General features: G+C 42.8%; 1 long non-coding RNA gene across 1 annotated transcript in view; it reads right to left on the bottom strand.

The window, feature by feature from the left end:
• LOC126092524 (uncharacterized) overlaps nt 1-12,164 on the bottom strand; it is a 1,126,098-nt gene extending 1,113,934 nt beyond the window's left edge. The window contains exon 1 of the long non-coding RNA XR_007521351.1: nt 12,118-12,164. This is a non-coding gene — a long non-coding RNA (uncharacterized LOC126092524). The remainder of the gene's footprint in view (nt 1-12,117) is intronic.
• Between the last annotated feature and the right edge of the window lie 5,139 nt (nt 12,165-17,303).

The raw sequence follows: 17,303 nt of genomic DNA, 5'->3' as shown, positions 1-17,303 counted from the left end.
AGGTCAAAATCCGTGTTGAGACTCAGGTAGTATAGTCTCTGAAAGTGTCTGGAGGCGATTTAAAAGGATTCTTGCAAAAATTTTGCCAGTGACAGAGAGTAGAGATATTCCCCGGTAGTTACCACAGACGCTTCTGTCGCCCTTCTTGAAGATGGTGACAATTCTGGAGTTCAAGTCAGCTGGTACCTTGCGGGTTTCCCACATTAATAGAATGAGTGAGAAGAGTCTAGTTTTTAGAGGCAAGCCGCCATCCTCAATAAGCTCCATCGGGATGCTGTCAGGTCCAGGAGCCTTCCCAGGTTTCACTCTCTTGAGTGCCTTGCAAAATTCTTGAAAAGTTGGAGGATCAGCCATCCAGGGTTTTGGAGGGTGATGTGGGACATTTTTGAGAAAATCTCCAGCGGCAGTAGAAGGGCGGTTTAACAGTGAGCTGAAGTGCTCTTTCCAACGATTTAAGATGTCCTGACTTTCAGTAAGAATGGTGGAGTTGTCAGCAGCTTTCTGTGTTCCTGATGAGGAGCGGATAGGTCCATACAGCTCTTTAATACCAGCGTAGAAGCCACGCAGGTTCATTGCATCGGAAAGATTTTGGAGTTCTGTGGCTTTCTGTTGCCACCATTTGTTCTCGATTACACGTATTTAACTTTGACATTTCTGCTTGAGTTCTTGAAAGTGTGCTTTCTTTTTTGCGCAGGACGGATCTTGAGCAAGGGATAGGTAAGCATCCCGCTTTGCATTGATGATGGCTTGGATTTCTCCATGGTTGTCATCAAACCAGTCACTTCTTTTCCGTGCACTAAAACCAACAACAATCTCAGCAGTTTCTTTGATGATGTTCTTTAATGTGGTCCATTCTTGTTCGACGTCATCTGTGGTTGCTGGAGCTCTGTTAAGTTGTTCAGACAGTATGTCTTGGAAGTGTGAGCGAACGTTTTTGTTGTTCAGGTTGCTTATGTTGAATTTTCTGCGTGGTGGGTTTGAAAAGAGGGATCGTGGCTTGCGATACTTTGGTACTCTCAAACGGCTGACTAAAAGTCTATGGTCAGTCCAGCACTCATCGATGTTTAGTGCTGCTTTTGTGATGAGAATGTCTTTCTTGTCACGCTGTCGCGTAATAACGTAGTCTATAAGATGCCAATGTTTGGAGCGTGGGTGCATCCATGTGGTCTTATAGCGGTTAGGCAAGCGGAATTGGATATTGGAAATGAAAAGCTCGTGCTCAGCACATAGACCAAGAAGTAACAACCCATTTGCATTGCAGTTTCCCACCCCTTGTTTACCCATGACGTCTCTCCAAAAACGGTTGTCCCTACCCACTCTGGCATTGAAAACACCAAGAAAATTAATTTATCTTGAATGGGTATTTTAGAGGGAGTACTGTTCAGTCGGTGGTAGAACTGATTCTTTGTGTCTTCATCACTGTCTAAAGTAGGAGTATATGCAGAGACGAAGATGATGAATCTGTCTGAGCCGGCCGAGGTGGTCTCGCGGTTCTAGGCTCTTCAGTCTGGAACCGCGCGACTGCTACGGTTGCAGGCTCGAATCCTGCCTCGGGCATGGATGTGTGTGATGTCCTTAGGTTAGTTAGGTTTAAGTAGTTCTAAGTTCAAGGGGACTGATGACCACAGCTGTTAAGTCCCATTGTGCTCAGAGCCATTTGAACCATTTGAATCTGTCTGAACCAATGAGTACTCTAAGAGTCATCAGTCTTTCATTAATTGAGACAGGTGTAAGTCGAAGATCTTTCACTATTTTGGTTTTTACGGCAAATCCTGCAACATGGATGCGTGGTTCTCCTGCATCCTTTCCCTTCCAGAAGATGGTGTACCCTGAACGTACGTCACTAATGTGTCCCTCACCTGAGAGTCTTGTCTATATCTAGCCGGGCTAGTTCTTGGGTGATAAGAGCGGTTCTTCTCTCTGGCCTGCAATTGTTCACGTCCAGGAGGGTCCTGACATTCCATGTCCCTATTGTCATAATCATTTCATTCTTCTTTTGTTTACGTCCGCAGTATAAGGAGTGACCTACTGGGTGCGGATTCCCAGCCCGGTTCAAGCCCACATTTTCTAGGGCCTTCCCCATTCAGGGTGGGCAGCGGTCATCCTAAATAGGCCTGCCCAGTCGCAGACGCAGGACCGGATTCCCGAGTAGTCACACGGGTTCTCAGGAAGGCGACCATCACACACCTGCCGCCAACGTGCAGGTTCAGACTAGTAGCTTCCAGCCTCACTCGGACCCTGCTACCATCGTCCTTATCCCATCGCCAGTGGTCTTTAGAGAAAATGACAGGAGAAATTGCCATTTGCGTGAATTTGTTTAAGCTGGATTACAGCTTGCGAGGAAGTGACCCACACACTATGATTCTGCACAATTCATCACGGCACATACGTATGTGACATGTGACTTCAGGTACCAGAACTGCCGCGAGCCCAATGATGGTCAGTTCGTCTGGCATGAGCTCTTCCGCCTCCACGATCGTTGAGAACCTGGGATAGAAGATTCTTCTTCCGCTCGCTTCGCCGTTGGTTCGAAGGGTAGATAATAGATACTAGAGAGGAAAGTGAAAGACACCCTTGGGCCTCGGAAACCTAATACCGTTGGGGTCGAAGAAACCAAGAGTTGGCCGAGGGGGGCCGGACAGGAAAGGAAACAGGAGAAGCCTGACACAAGTAAGAGGAAGTAATGCCAGGCCTAGCTAACGGCCTGTGTGGTTGCCACCCACATACTCCCAAGACGGGAGCCCCCTGCGGGTGTTCACTTAACTGAATTCCCTTTATCATCATTTCGGCAGTGATTGACCTTAGTCACTCTTTGACTGTTAATTAATTAGGTCCATCAAACATACGTATATGTCAAGGGCGTGTTTCTTTGAAAATTCCTTGTGTAAACCTGTACCCAAATGACTGATAACGTTTCAGTTTTCAACAGCAAGGGTAGCTCTCTGTTAGAAACCCCATCCCCTCCTACCAGCAACAGACTCGTTTCAATTTCGTTTATCTTGCCGGAAATTACTTATTTAATCACTGGTAACATATGTGCTTCATTCTAACTGTCCTTTGTGGTACAGGTCTCAGACCGATGATCGACATTCAAGTATCAGTTGACCGATCGGTTTGTAAGTTACGTACATAATGGATAAACAACTTATAATGTCATGCAGGATTTTAACAACAATAAAATGTCCCTGATGATTTTGAAAGGGACAGACTACCGCTTCCTATTAGCCTTCAACTTACGGGACACTTGGCACTTTCTTTTCAATAAATACGTCACACACAAGTTAAAAGCCTTCAGACTGGGTCAAAATCATCACCATCCTATTTTTTTATCCTTCCCCAACGGAAGATCAACGGCTTTCTAGCCGCATAGCTTACAAAGGACGGTTCTTACTCCTAAATCTTTTACTCATAATTCTGTGCCTGGTTTATATACTCTGACCTTCTGAACTAGCATGCCAGCATCCTTGCCATTTTTCAGAGCAACCGCAGCACCTTGCACGAAAATTAAACACACACACTATATATGAGCCGCGCCCGCTTTCGTCCTATCGATTCTCCTCCAGAGATCGTACCCTTTCGGCGCTCGTGATGCGGTCTCGAGGTGGCGCACCCGGAGAGAGGTGATGGACCGAGCGAACGTGCGGAGTGAGGGGCAGTGAGCAACGGCATATGCTTGGTATGGACACGAGAGGCAACCTGGACAGTGAATATTGTCGCTATGAAAACGTTCATTCGTGTCGATGCCATCTGTATTGGGCGTGTTTTGGAATGGACTGCGTAGAAAAGAATTTTGGTTGTCGTTGTTGCGGGTTCTGTCTCGTGGCCTACCTTCCCCATGCTATTGGACACGAACTGCAGCTGATATCGTTGTAGTTACGTCACTCGTTGCAGACACGTTTTCTGCACTTCGTATTGCAAGTGTGATGATCATGAGCAGATTACTGGTTGATTGTCAATCACGAAAATCTGTACACAATTTATCTGATGGTTCGCATCCGAAACTTGTTGTGCCATTTTGAGTGTAGTAATTCGTGCTGGCATTTGATTGCGTCGATATTATGGTTTGACATTTAAAACTTGGGGTTTACTGTTTATTCCTTCTTAAGTTTAGTGTTTAGTCTGTTTCAGAAAGAGCTGTGAATCGTTGAATAGACCGATGGACCAATGTGTATTCATTCCGCCAGATGTTTCTATGGAGTCTTGAATATTTGGATCCATCAAGGACGAGTAATTATTGTACGGCTAATTTAGCATTATGCTTTTCCCTGACGCACTCATATATTAGTGTGACTTGAATTACTTGTTTAAAACACCTAGGATTTGGGTGTGATTTGATTACTGCTTGGAGGCTGTGACAATTTGGTTAAGGTGTTTTGGTACTAATTCGATGTTATTTTACCTAATATTGTTCTAAGCGCACAGCCTTGGGCTTGTTAGGATATGATTATTTATTTAAGGAGTTAAAGTTGTAACGTGTTCATTATCGCATTGGGACGCGCGATTTATTTGATCGTAATTTCTTACGATCTGATGTGTCTCTGAGCCTGGATGGTGGATTTGACCTACTCCTTCTGCCTCTTGCGAGAGTTTCGTACTTAACAGACTCCAAAGTTCTGTTTATGGTCCAGGTACACCCAATAATAGTGACCTGTTTTGAAGTTAACACTGTTTCAGGGAGTATTGTGACGCGAAGCCGATCTGAGACTTGTATACCTCGCACTGTTGGCCCGGATGACTATTCGTTGTTGAGCGGGACAAATGGCCGTCGTCCACGCTGCCTGTTGTGTAGGGCGTGTGTGTCTGTACCCGGTTGGGGCCTGGAGCTCAGATGTACTTGTAACATAAGTGTCGTTTGCTGGTCCAAGATTCACAACTTCAAAGACTTTCTGTATATGTAATTATTACATGTGCTTTTCAGGCGTTGGCTAAATTGTGTTTCAGAAGAACGATTTGCATGTTGAAAGTTGGTTATTATACACTCCTGGAAATGGAAAAAGAACACATTGACACCGGTGTGTCAGACCCACCATACTTTCTCCGGACACTGCGAGAGGGCTGTACAAGCAATGATCACACGCACGCCACAGCGGACACACCAGGAACCGCGGTGTTGGCCGTCGAATGGCGCTAGCTGCGCAGCATTTGTGCACCGCCGCCGTCAGTGTCAGCCAGTTTGCCGTGGCATACGGAGCTCCATCGCAGTCTTTAACACTGGTAGCATGCCGCGACAGCGTGGACGTGAACCGTATGTGCAGTTGACGGACTTTGAGCGAGGGCGTATAGTGGGCATGCGGGAGGCCGGGTGGACGTACCGCTGAATTCGTCAACACGTGGGGCGTGAGGTCTCCACAGTACATCGATGTTGTCGCCAGTGGTCGGCGGAAGGTGCACGTGCCCGTCGACCTGGGACCGGACCGCAGCGACGCACGGATGCACGCCAAGACCGTAGGATCCTACGCAGTGCCGTAGGGGACCGCACCGCCACTTCCCAGCAAATTAGGGACACTGTTGCTCCTGGGGTATCGGCGAGGACCATTCGCAACCGTCTCCACGAAGCTGGGCTACGGTCCCGCACACCGTTAGGCCGTCTTCCTCTCACGCCCCAACATCGTGCAGCCCGCCTCCAGTGGTGTCGCGACAGGCGTGAATGGAGGGACGAATGGAGACGTGTCGTCTACAGCGATGAGAGTCGCTTCTTCCTTGGCGCCAATGATGGTCGTATGCGTGTTTGGCGCCGTGCAGGTGAGCGCCACAATCAGGACTGCATACGACCGAGGCGCACAGGGCCAACACCCGGCATCATGGTGTGGGGAGCGATCACCTACACTGGCCGTACACCACTGGTGATCGTCGAGGGGACACTGAATAGTGCACGGTACATCCAAATCGTCATCGAACCCATCGTTCTACCATTCCTAGACCGGCAAGGGAACTTGCTGTTCCAACAGGACAATGCACGTCCGCATGTATCCCGTGCCACCCAACGTGCTCTAGAAGGTGTAAGTCAACTACCCTGGCCAGCAAGATCTTCGGATCTGTCCCCCATTGAGCATGTTTGGGACTGGATGAAGTGTCGTCTCACGCGGTCTGCACGTCCAGCACGAACGCTGGTCCAACTGAGGCGCCAGGTGGAAATGGCATGGCAAGCCGTTCCACAGGACTACATCCAGCATTTCTACGATCGTCTCCATGGGAGAATAGCAGCCTCCATTGCTGCGAAAGGTGGATATACACTGTACTAGTGACGACATTGTGCATGCTCTGTTGCCTGTGTCTATGTGCCTGTGGTTCTGTCAGTGTGATCATGTGATGTATCTGACCCCAGGAATGTGTCAATAAAGTTTCCCCTTCCTGGGACAATGAATTCACGGTGTTCTTATTTCAATTTCCAGGAGTGTATTTATGCAGTTACGAATGCATTTTACAAGCTTGTTATTTACTGTCTGTAAGTTAGTTTTGTCACTGATCGTTATGTCTTCAGTTTAGTCAGCGAGATATTTAACAATGAAAGCATTTTATAATAATTGCATTATTATAATCGCATGAAATTTGCGTTAACGTAAATTGGCTTCTACCGTTTGATCTCTAATGATTGATTCCTATCATTCTACTGTTAATCATGGTACAAGAATCCAATGCAGCTGTTCAGGAAACTGTTATTTAATCCTAGTTTGTTGCCTTTACTGTGTCAGAATAATTGTTTGAAGGTCGAACTTGTGCCTGTTTACATATCTGATAACCACTCATATGACAAAAATTTTCCTTATAATTACTATCTAAATTAATTGTTTACATGGATAAAAGTTTGTGTGCAATAAAATGTGAAAGAAGTTCACTCTAGCCAAAGGTACAGCTCTTTCACTTAGTCCTTTATGAGCGTTTTATGAGGCCACGACGTATCCCCTAATAATAAATGTCGTGTGACTGGGGCCTCCAATCGGGTAGACCGCTCGCCTGGTGCAAGTCTTTCGATTTGACGCCACTTCGGCGACTTGCACATCGATGGGGATGGAATAATGATGATGAGAACAACACAACAACCAGTCCCTGAGTGGAGGAAATGTCCGACCCAGCCGGGAATCGAACCAGGGCCCTTAGGATTGTCATTCTGTCAAGCTGACCACTCAGCTACCGGGGGCGGACACGTATCCCCTTACCTATATATATATATACTACTAAGATAGGTGGCACAGTGGCTAATACTGCCGAATTTCATTCAGGTGATTCAGTTCCCCGTCGATCCATTGAAAGGGAACCTCTACTACTAGAATTAATCTGAACGTTTAGAGTGTGGAATGAGCAGAGGAGGTGGTGGTGTGGCGAGGATAGGTCGGCAAAACGCACCAGTCGCCAGTCATAGGCCAAAGTATTACGAATGTCCTGATCACTTATTACATGCACTGCAGAATTAAGATTCTGTACTGCTATATGGAAAGGTGCAAAGTTTTTAAATCCTACAGTCAGGTCGAAAACGACCCACTGAGATTAGCGCCCTGTCCATCCCTCCATGCAGTGCCTAGACAGGGGAGCTAGTAGCCTAACTGGAGCTCGTCCCTGCTCTGCTCTCAAACGACCCATCCGCACGAATTCCTTGTGAACGAGCGTCCACTCTTATTGAAGTTTTGGCAATCACCAAAGAACTAGGCTGGCCATAGGCCGGAACATGTTTACCTCGTACAAAATGGAAGGAATATTTATAGCATCACAAACTCGTTCACTTTGTGATGGAATGGCCAAGGAAGGAGGCATTTTACAAGTAGTCGTCGATGGCATGTACTTGTAGAAGATAAAATGGGGGGACAGATTAGTTGCTAGTTCAATGCCAACTGGTAAGAAACGAATAATAATACCATCAGCAAATTAGAACATTAATGTTGGTTTATATTCGGCTGTGTGGGATTATTTCAGTGTCAAAAGTCGAGTCCTCAGGTGCGAGGAAGAAACGCAGAAATAAAACCATTCATTGCCTTCTACAGGGTTATCCACAGTACTGAACCACCATTACAACAACAACAACAACAACAAAAAGAGAACCGGATATATGAACAGAAATTTAAACTTATATAACGTGAAATGGAAGAGGGGTAGAACCTGTGGGGCTCTTACCAACAAGGTGACCATTTCGGAAGCCGCCATTTTGGATGCAGATCGTAATTTTCAAATGAAAGCTGTTCATGTGACATATCAACCAGGAAGAGCATAAAGGCGTGAAAGGGGTGAAATGTAGAGCCTCCACATAAATGCAAAACCCATCTGAATACAGAAAACATCCAACACTGCTGATGGCTCACATAATTCACGACTGTCGAAACCATTGTAACAGCAAATCTTATTGAAGTCCAGAACATTGACAGCACTGCCCCGATTACCGGAACATAAGGTTTGAAATAGAAATATTGTGTACAAAATAGAATCCACTCGCCTGTGAGGCTGAAATCATACTATCAAACTACTTTTATTATTTTTGTGTTTTTCTGTTGAAACAGCCCTTCACACTGAGGAAACTTTGGCTTTGTAAATGAAAATCGCATTTTCTTGCTGCACTGTTTTATTTCTCCCACAGGCGTTTCGCCTTTTTACTTTAAGGGATCTTCAGTGGGATCTGGATCTGGAATGATATAGTTTTGTTTTGATACGTGTTATTATGAAACACATCACGTCTCATTTTTAAGTAAATAAGTGACTTTTTACAATTCCTCGCGTTTTTGTTTGGCATCTGCATTTTCTCGCATCTGCTCACAAGCTGGACGTCGGACAATAAATTCATTTACGAAACATAAACTCGTTTTCGTGTTGCGAAATATTCTCTTCACAATTTTCGTATTCTTTGCCCTTGTTGAAGTGGCCCACTATTAGTCTTCTGTCATTAAATGTAGATATTTGATCGAACACTGTGATTTAAAGAGGTAAATATTTTAAGTTCACCATATGTATCATCCTGTTTGGTTTGTTTACCTAAATGTTGCCTACCTAACGAAGTATGGTCCGAAAACTAACGTCTATTGATTTCTTTTATATTTATATCTAGCTCTGTTCATGTGTGTGCGTGCGTGTGTGTGTGTGTGTGTGTGTGTGTGTGTGTGTGTGTGTGTGTGTGTGTGTGTTGGTAGTTATTCAGTTTTGGTATTCAGCTGATCTGAGTTTTGGTTTCAATGTTTGTTTAGCGGAGTACATGGACAAGTAAGTGGATACGGGTTGGATGGTATTGACACTATTACTAAAATAATCTTCTGATGAATTGTTACTATATTATTTTATCTATTAGTGTAAACAACGAGTTGTTTGGCATGTGTACTTGATCGTTCAACGGTTTTTTCTGCTTTGGTTTTCTGTATGTCGTAATTTTCTTGAAGGGTTTGGCGGTGTTTTTTATTGTTGATTCCAATTATTTTCATGTGTTCTTCTATAGTAGCAGGATTGTGATTGTGTTCTCTTAGGTGTTCTGCAAATGGCAATAGGTTCATCTCATGCTTTCAGGCTCTCATGTGTTCTTTGTATGTGACATCAACTTTTCTGCCTGTTTGTCCTTTGCATCTGCCATCAAAAATGCTACACTGTATTTGATATATACCTTCTTTCTGGTAAATGTCTACGTTCCTTGTCAGCTTTGGGGTGTTCCAATGGTTCAAATGGCTCTGAGCACTATGCGACTTCACTTCTGAGGTCATCAGTCGCCTAGAGCGTATCAAACCTAACTAACCTAAGGACTTCACACACATCCATGCCCGAGGCAGGATTCGAACCTGCGACCATAGCCTTTGGGGTGTATTTTTGTTTAGAATAGTCTGTTATGTGTGCTACGTTTATGTAGTGACTTTTGAAAATACTGGTGATTTTATATGTTAGTTTGCGCTTGTGTGTCAGTGTGTACCATCATGCGTTTCCTCCTACATTTCCCCGATTATTCTGTGTAGTTGTTTTGGTACTGAGTGTTTGTGATTGTGTTTGGTTCTGTTATGTTGTTTTCTGTGGTTTTGTGTTTTCTGCTTTTACTTTACTTTTCATTTTGTTGTTTAGGAAATTGGTAAATTTGAAAATCTGTGGTAAGGACTACGGGACCAAACTGCTGAGTTCTTGGGTACCTAGGCTGACTCACTACTTACTCTAACTTACGCTAACGACAACACACACACACACACACACACACACATGCCCCGAGGGAGGACTCTAACCTCCGACGGGGAAGCCGTTTTTTGTTTAGCTTTGTGACTTATATTACTATTGTAACCATTATTTTTGGCTATCTACGTTATTATGTCCAGTTCTTTTTGGCAGTTTTCCTTGTTGAACGCCACTGTGTTGAGTCTATGGAGCAAGTGCCGAAGTGCTGGCTGCTTTTGTGAGGGTGGGTGGTTCGAAGATTGGGGAGCCAGACTGTCAGTTGCTGTGGGTTTATCGTTCTAGATCCTTCAGAAGATGCCTTAAAGTAAAAAACGTAAAGGCGTCTGGCAGAAACAGAATAGAGCGCAGCGATAAAAGGCACTTGTTATTTACAAATCATATATTTCTGTGGTTGCTGTGGAGGATGGTCATTCAAACAAACTTTTGAGAAAACTTTTATTTTCGTTCATTTGGCTTCATTGACAAAGTACTATCATTAGTGACATAGTAAAAATTTGGAATAGTTTTGCATATTTGTTACTTATGTTACTGTCAATTTTTACTAATTACTGACACCGCATGCTCTTCCTGTCGATACATCACGAAGACAACTGTTTTCGCCTTTCCTTATCAGTAAAAATGGAATCCGGAGTCTTGCACTGCACACTCACTGGCAACATTGCTTCGATTTATAGAACAATCCTTCAATTTTTAATTGCATTTGGCTTAGCTGTATGCTTCACATTTAGTTTATATCACATATAGCCTTCAAATCGTATAGTTGATTCTGTGGTTTTATTTAATTTTGTGCTTGTATTCTATTAATTTGCAAAATGTGTCGTTTTGTAGATCTGTCTCGTCATTTAAGGGTTCTTTATTTTTCCTTACTATCTTGTTCACACGCTTTTTGTGGTTTTAGATGTTTCCTATTGAAAACCCTATTGATCTGTGTGTAGACTACATCTTTTAGTAACTTTACCGTTGTGTTTTCTGCAGAAGTCGAGTTTCTGCAAAAGTCCACATTTATATACTTTTTCCTACCCTGGGCCAAATGTTTTTCCCACTTCGTGTAACATAGCTTCCTTTCACATGTGTTGCACTTCTGATGATACATTCTTGAATTACGATTGTCTTAAAGAGTTACTTTTGACTGGAATTGCTGTTTTAATAAGCTCTTATTATGGTTTGATTTCGGAAAATATTTGGTACTGTATGACAGTGTGTCATCCCACTTTTAGTCACCAACATAACAACGAAATTAATAATAAAAAACAAAGCAGAAAAGACAATACATACGCCAACGGAGAACATTTTGCCATCATGACGTATGAAATGGTACAGAAAATACTGTAAGTAAATTTAGAAAATCGTCTCCATCTGAAGAAAAGCTTTTCTTCAGTCTCCAAAAATTGAAATTTCAAAAATGATTATACGTAACCTACATTCTTCGAATATTATGCTCTTTTTAGGTCAATGTAGACCGAAATTAACAAAAGAATGTTAAATGCTAAGAACTTTTTCATTTAATTAAGTATGATCCTTTTCAGAGACGTGCACTCGTATTATCAAATAGTTCGACACCTTTACGCCCCTCATACTACGCAATATGTTTTTATTTAAACGTGGAAGTCCACAGCAGATGCCCTAAGAATTATTTAAAGTGGTTCATACTGTTATTTGAATGAGGAACGCTCCATTAATTTTTTCTTGAAAATTTGATATAACTCTAATTCTGAATGAGTTCTCAGTCTAAAGCACCTCTTATACTTTGATTCAGTGCTTTGCGAGTCAAAACTGACGCCGATATTCGTGTAAAAACGTTGTGAATTTCACGTTTCGGGGAAGTGGAAAACAAACACCCTCCTACAGAGTACACAGGTCGAGTGCTCTTGTTATTGCTAATTAAGTGGATGCAGCAATGCGAAAATCGTGTTGCGCAGCTAACAGATTAGTACAAGAATAGACCAACACAGCTGATTAATGTCACTTGACGAGAAAAACAGCAGGAGTACTCACTATTATTTGTTGCTGGTGGAACAATGCTGAACAGTCGACGCGAACCTGGAAATAAAAAAAAGAAACGCACTCCATTAAGCACGCAGAATGCGGCAAAAGGATTTATCTCTAACTGCATACTGTGTACATGCACACGAAATTTTTAAAACATACAACGGGAAATGCTAGAATAGAACACTCCTATGTTGATGATATTTTAAATTTTCTGCATCTGTTCTGAAAACAGAGCACTTTATACCGCTGTAGACAGATTAATTTTAGATTACGGAATAATAACGACATATATGCAGTGAATATAATCTGGTATGCAACTGATATCTATGAGGTAATTTCAGTAACTGAATTAATTTTTATTTAATGTCTTATAGGACTGGCGTTAATTATCGTTACAATTCCCTAACAAGTTACACTCTTTGTACCGCTATATACGAGCACATTGAGCTTAACTGACATATTTATTCTGTTACTACACTATCCTCATTTCTTTTCTTTCGCGGTATGTTAGTAATTGGGCTCTGATGTTGTTTTACGGAACTACTTGTCACTCAATCTGTTGGAGTACGCATAACAGTGATGTAAGATTTTCTTCCAAATCCCTGATTTACAAGTGAAGTGTAACATAGATACATTTGAGGTCTTCAATTGCAGTTATTCTGTGCTCATAAGTATAACGGTAAAGGAAAGATGGATTATAGGTTAATAATTTGATTTGACAAAGGCTGAAATACTGTTAAAATGTTGTTAGAAACATTTGAAAATACTACAAAGAACAGTGATGAGCATTAGCTTTTAATGAAGAACTAATTCAAGAATATACGTACGCATAGCCTAGGGCTACTGCTTTGTAAATGCTGATTTTATTATGATAAGATTTGAGATAGCTGTTTTCTCTTAGATGAAAATAGATGCATTCACTTGTATTTTTAGGGAGTTGCCGGTGCATGGAATTGATTTGGAGATACAGAATGCAGGAAGCTAAGCTATTTACCTATTTTTGTAACTTAGAATCAAATGCTGACATCCATGCTTATGTGTGTGAATTAAAAGCCATTTCACTTCGTCTGTAAGTCTATGCACTTGCTCACTTGCTGAGTTGTTACAAGTTTCTTCCAACGCCTAGACATATTTGCACAACAAATAAGAAACAGTGACACAAAACTGTTCTTTGTACATCATGTCGTTACTGTGCGTTTGTGAATACGCTGATCGTGAAACGAAAATTAACACAATTCAGAGAATGTTGATAGTTACTGGTAATAAGAAAATTAAACAAAACCTGACAGCAAAATATCTTCAACTGTATTTACAAAGACACATTATAGAGGAAAGCTTTACGATACTACGAGGAAATATTGTAACAGATAATAAATACAAAGATGGACCAAGGAAGCGAACCAAATTATATTTGGAAATATGGGAGTTATGATTCACAATTTTCAGTTCAATGGGAAGTCAATTGGAAGCCGATATTTTTGAATAGCGCCCACCTTTCTTGTACACCGAGAAAAATGGATATCGAAAGCCAAATAGTTTTTGTGTCCAGTGTTGAGAGTCTACACAATTAATAACAAATACGATGAAAAATAATTTCTAGACGCTTGAACAACGGTATGTACTGACAATGCCGACAATTCTCAGAAGCAATTCGCGCGCTACAAATCTTGTTGTTTCATTTATAGACATGCGCCAGACACAATGTCATTTTTAAGAGATATAAAGTGGGAAAGTAGGAAAAGTAAAAGGTTTTTGCTTTTCCGTGTCTGAGACGGTGGAGACACATCTTTTAGTGAATATAGCAGAAGTCAGTTTTTGTAAAATTTCCTGAATACGATGCTTCAAACAAAGCTTCACATCCGTCTACAGAGACAAGCATATGAATTTTTGAGTTCATGTATTGTTTTTTTGTCATCTTGTGATCAGAAGACTTGTTTCTAACTAGATTTCTCTGTCAGGTACTGCATGCACTGTGTTTTGTTAAATTTGAGATAACCTGTTTCCCATTATCCACGAAATGGAACCAAGTACATTATTGGACTTTATGCAAAACACCAGGTCTTTCACAATCACATTTGCGTCAGCCGTAAGTGGGACAGTTAATTCATCATCTTTCGTGTTATTGTGCAAGTTCTTGATTAGGTAAAGTACATAGTCTGGAAAAGAATTCTGTGAAACTATGGAACTTATACTATCACAGACAGCCTCAAATTCTGCCCTGTTGTTTGGCAAGCTACTGACCACTTCCTGTTTGGTGAACACAATGAGCAATGTTATTAAAGGATCACTTTTTCAAAACCCTGTGTAGTCTGCCGCTGCAACGCAGAAGTTTGAAATTTGGCTCAAAGGTACCCAAAACTTTCATCTGTAATAATGCAAAAGCGTGGCATCCTGCGCTGCGACGTCACCCTTCGGCTCGGTGACGCTCCGAGCGGGAAGGTGTCGAGACATGCGGAAAAAAAAAAGCCAGAGCTCAGAACTTCATGTACGGTGCAAGGTGGGTTACTGATGCAGCGTTGGCACGAAATTTCATCTCAGTCCTGCTCAACGCAACCGCTGACGTTTCACACGGGGAGAAGATCGTCCGAGCGCCTCCTAAATTTCACTCCTTCTTTTGACGCCTCTGTGATGGAAGTGCGAACTGCGACGCCGAGCAGCGAAATCACGCTGCTTTCTTACGAGCGTCAGAGGAAAATATTTCGAACACAACATCGCTCAGAATCGACGCTAAAAGGACTTCGAGGGGTGGCATATAAAGGGCGTCAATGAAACCACCCCTTTCCTTCGGACACTGGTTTCCACATATTTCCCTGTGAAAAAACGACAGCTCGCAGTGCGGTGAGTAACAGGACGTGTTTTCTCGACAAATTTTGAGACTTCTGAAACTCCCCGGACGACTCAACCTTTTATAAGAGCACAGTGGACCAGCAAACACACTGAACGTCATCGCACCACTTTGCAATGCCGTGCGACCGCAGTTTTTGCTATAGTGTAAACGATGGAACCATTAGGGAGTGTTCAAAACCGTTCGTCGAAACCTGAAGACGACCCGAAGCAGTAATGGGTGCTAATACTCTTTTAGCCCTCGTGTTTCGCACTTTCCTGGGGCGCTGTGGGAGACAGGGGTGGGTGGGTTTGCGTCATTGATAATGCGTGACTAATGCGACGAAGTGTCCACACTTCGCCGTCCATCTGTAGCCACCCAAGTCAGCCATAATGTCGGCGACACCAGCCTTTCTTTTTTGAACTCTTTAAAAATGTACCTATACGGAGCCAATCCGAGGCTACAGCAGCAGCGTAGCCTGCCTGGAAGTGCCTTAGACTCCGCAAAGGTACATTTTTAAAGTGCTCAACAAATATGGATGGGTGGACCGAGGTAAGCGCCGATTTACATTGTCTTAGAGGGACTTTTTCTGTTAAATTCACGCACTTTTAATGTGGTAACCCACTTTCCCCCCCCTCCCCCCCCCCCACCCCCGCATTTAAGTCACAGTATGGGGCGAAAAATGACAGCTGAAAGAGCGTCAGCACCATTTTATGCTGCGGGTTATCTTCAGATTTCATCGAATAGATCTGAAACGTGCCTACTGATCTCATTCCTGCACACCGGAGCAAAAATTGCGTTCACACTGCACACCAAAGGGGCGCGATAGCTTTCAGTGGCTTTGCTGACCCACATTATCCTTGGAGAAGGTTAAAAAAGTATTCAACGTCCAAGATCACATAAAATATTTTTTATGTAAAAAAAAACTGGTTTCAGCAGACTTCCCTGTCATCTTCAGGTCTCAAAAGATTTTAAGATCTGAAGATTATAGAACAGTCTATTGAAACAGGTTATATCATATAAAAGAATATTTTATGCAATCTTGGCTGATGAACGGTTTTTAACAATTAAACAGATCGTCCTTCTGTCTCTCAGATTGAGAAAATTCAACCTAAGAGAAGGGCTGAATCACTGGCGGGTGTCAGCAGCGACAAAAACTGTAAGGGACGTCGTCCAACCGCCCATCACACTGCGAACTGTTATTTTCGGTAGTGATGCGTGTGCGGAAACCAGTGCCCCAGGGAAAGGGGTGGTTTTACTGACGCCGTTTGTTCCTCCCCTTGAGCCATTTTCGTTTCGATACTGAAAAACGCTGTGAGCGAAATGTTTTCCTCGACCATCCATAAGAAAGCCGCGCGATTTCAACGCTGTGTGTCACGGATGTAGACACCATCGCAGAAGCGTGAAAAGTAGGCGCAAAATAAGCATAAGACCTTAGGGCGGGGAACAGGGGGAGTGTGACGACCTTCCGTTGTGTGGCACATTCATGGTGAAGTTGTCTGTGAATTTTAGCTCCAAAGTGAGACTCATTACACCTCGCATGAACTTCTGAGCTCTCGCCACTCTTTTCGCATATGTCGACACCTCGCTGTTTGAAGCGCCACCCAACCAAGGGTAACGTTGCATCATTACAGAGGAACGTTGTAGGTACTTTTGGGCCAAATTTGAAACTTATACGTCGCAGAGGGAGACAATCACAAGGTTTAGAAATAGTGATCTTTTAATTTGTTGCATAGTGTACAACGAATTATTTGAAGTGTTCTTCCCTAATTCAGTAATACTGAAACGTATATAAATGTACCGGAAGGGAAGTTACGTGTCTGTCAGTGGCGAGATAAGATGGGACGGAGAACGATCTCGGCCGACCGGAGCGGCCGAGCGGTTCTAGGAGCTACAGTCTGGAACCGCGCGACTGCTACGGTCGCACGTTCGAACCCTGCCACGGGTATGGATGTGTGTGATGTCCTAAGGTTAGTTAGGTTTAAGTAGGTCGGTTTAGTTCGATGAGCAAGGCTATCAAAGTAGGTTTATATCTCACTGGCACACATGTGACGCTGCAGGCGATAGCAACTAGTTATAAGAAATAGATATAAGTTCTAGGTACTAGACAGTAAATGCCCATTGTATGTAATACTATCTGTAGCTCACTTGAAAATTGTAATTATCTGCAACAAAATTACCAGTTGTTATTATGACCCACTAATCAGATAAGGAAGTGGGTTAATATTGTATAATTATTATGGTTGTAATAACGATTTTTTTAAAATTTCTAGGGGACTGATGACCTCAAAAGTTAAGTCCCATAGTGCTCAGAGCCATTTGAACCATTTGAATAATCTCGAATAGTGAAAGATTGTGAAGGATGTTT

The sequence above is a fragment of the Schistocerca cancellata genome, chromosome 7 (assembly GCF_023864275.1).
Source record: "Schistocerca cancellata isolate TAMUIC-IGC-003103 chromosome 7, iqSchCanc2.1, whole genome shotgun sequence".
NCBI classification, from domain to species: Eukaryota; Metazoa; Arthropoda; class Insecta; order Orthoptera; family Acrididae; genus Schistocerca; species Schistocerca cancellata.
Note: the sequence above shows the minus strand (reverse complement) of the source record. Positions and strands in the feature narration are given on the sequence as shown.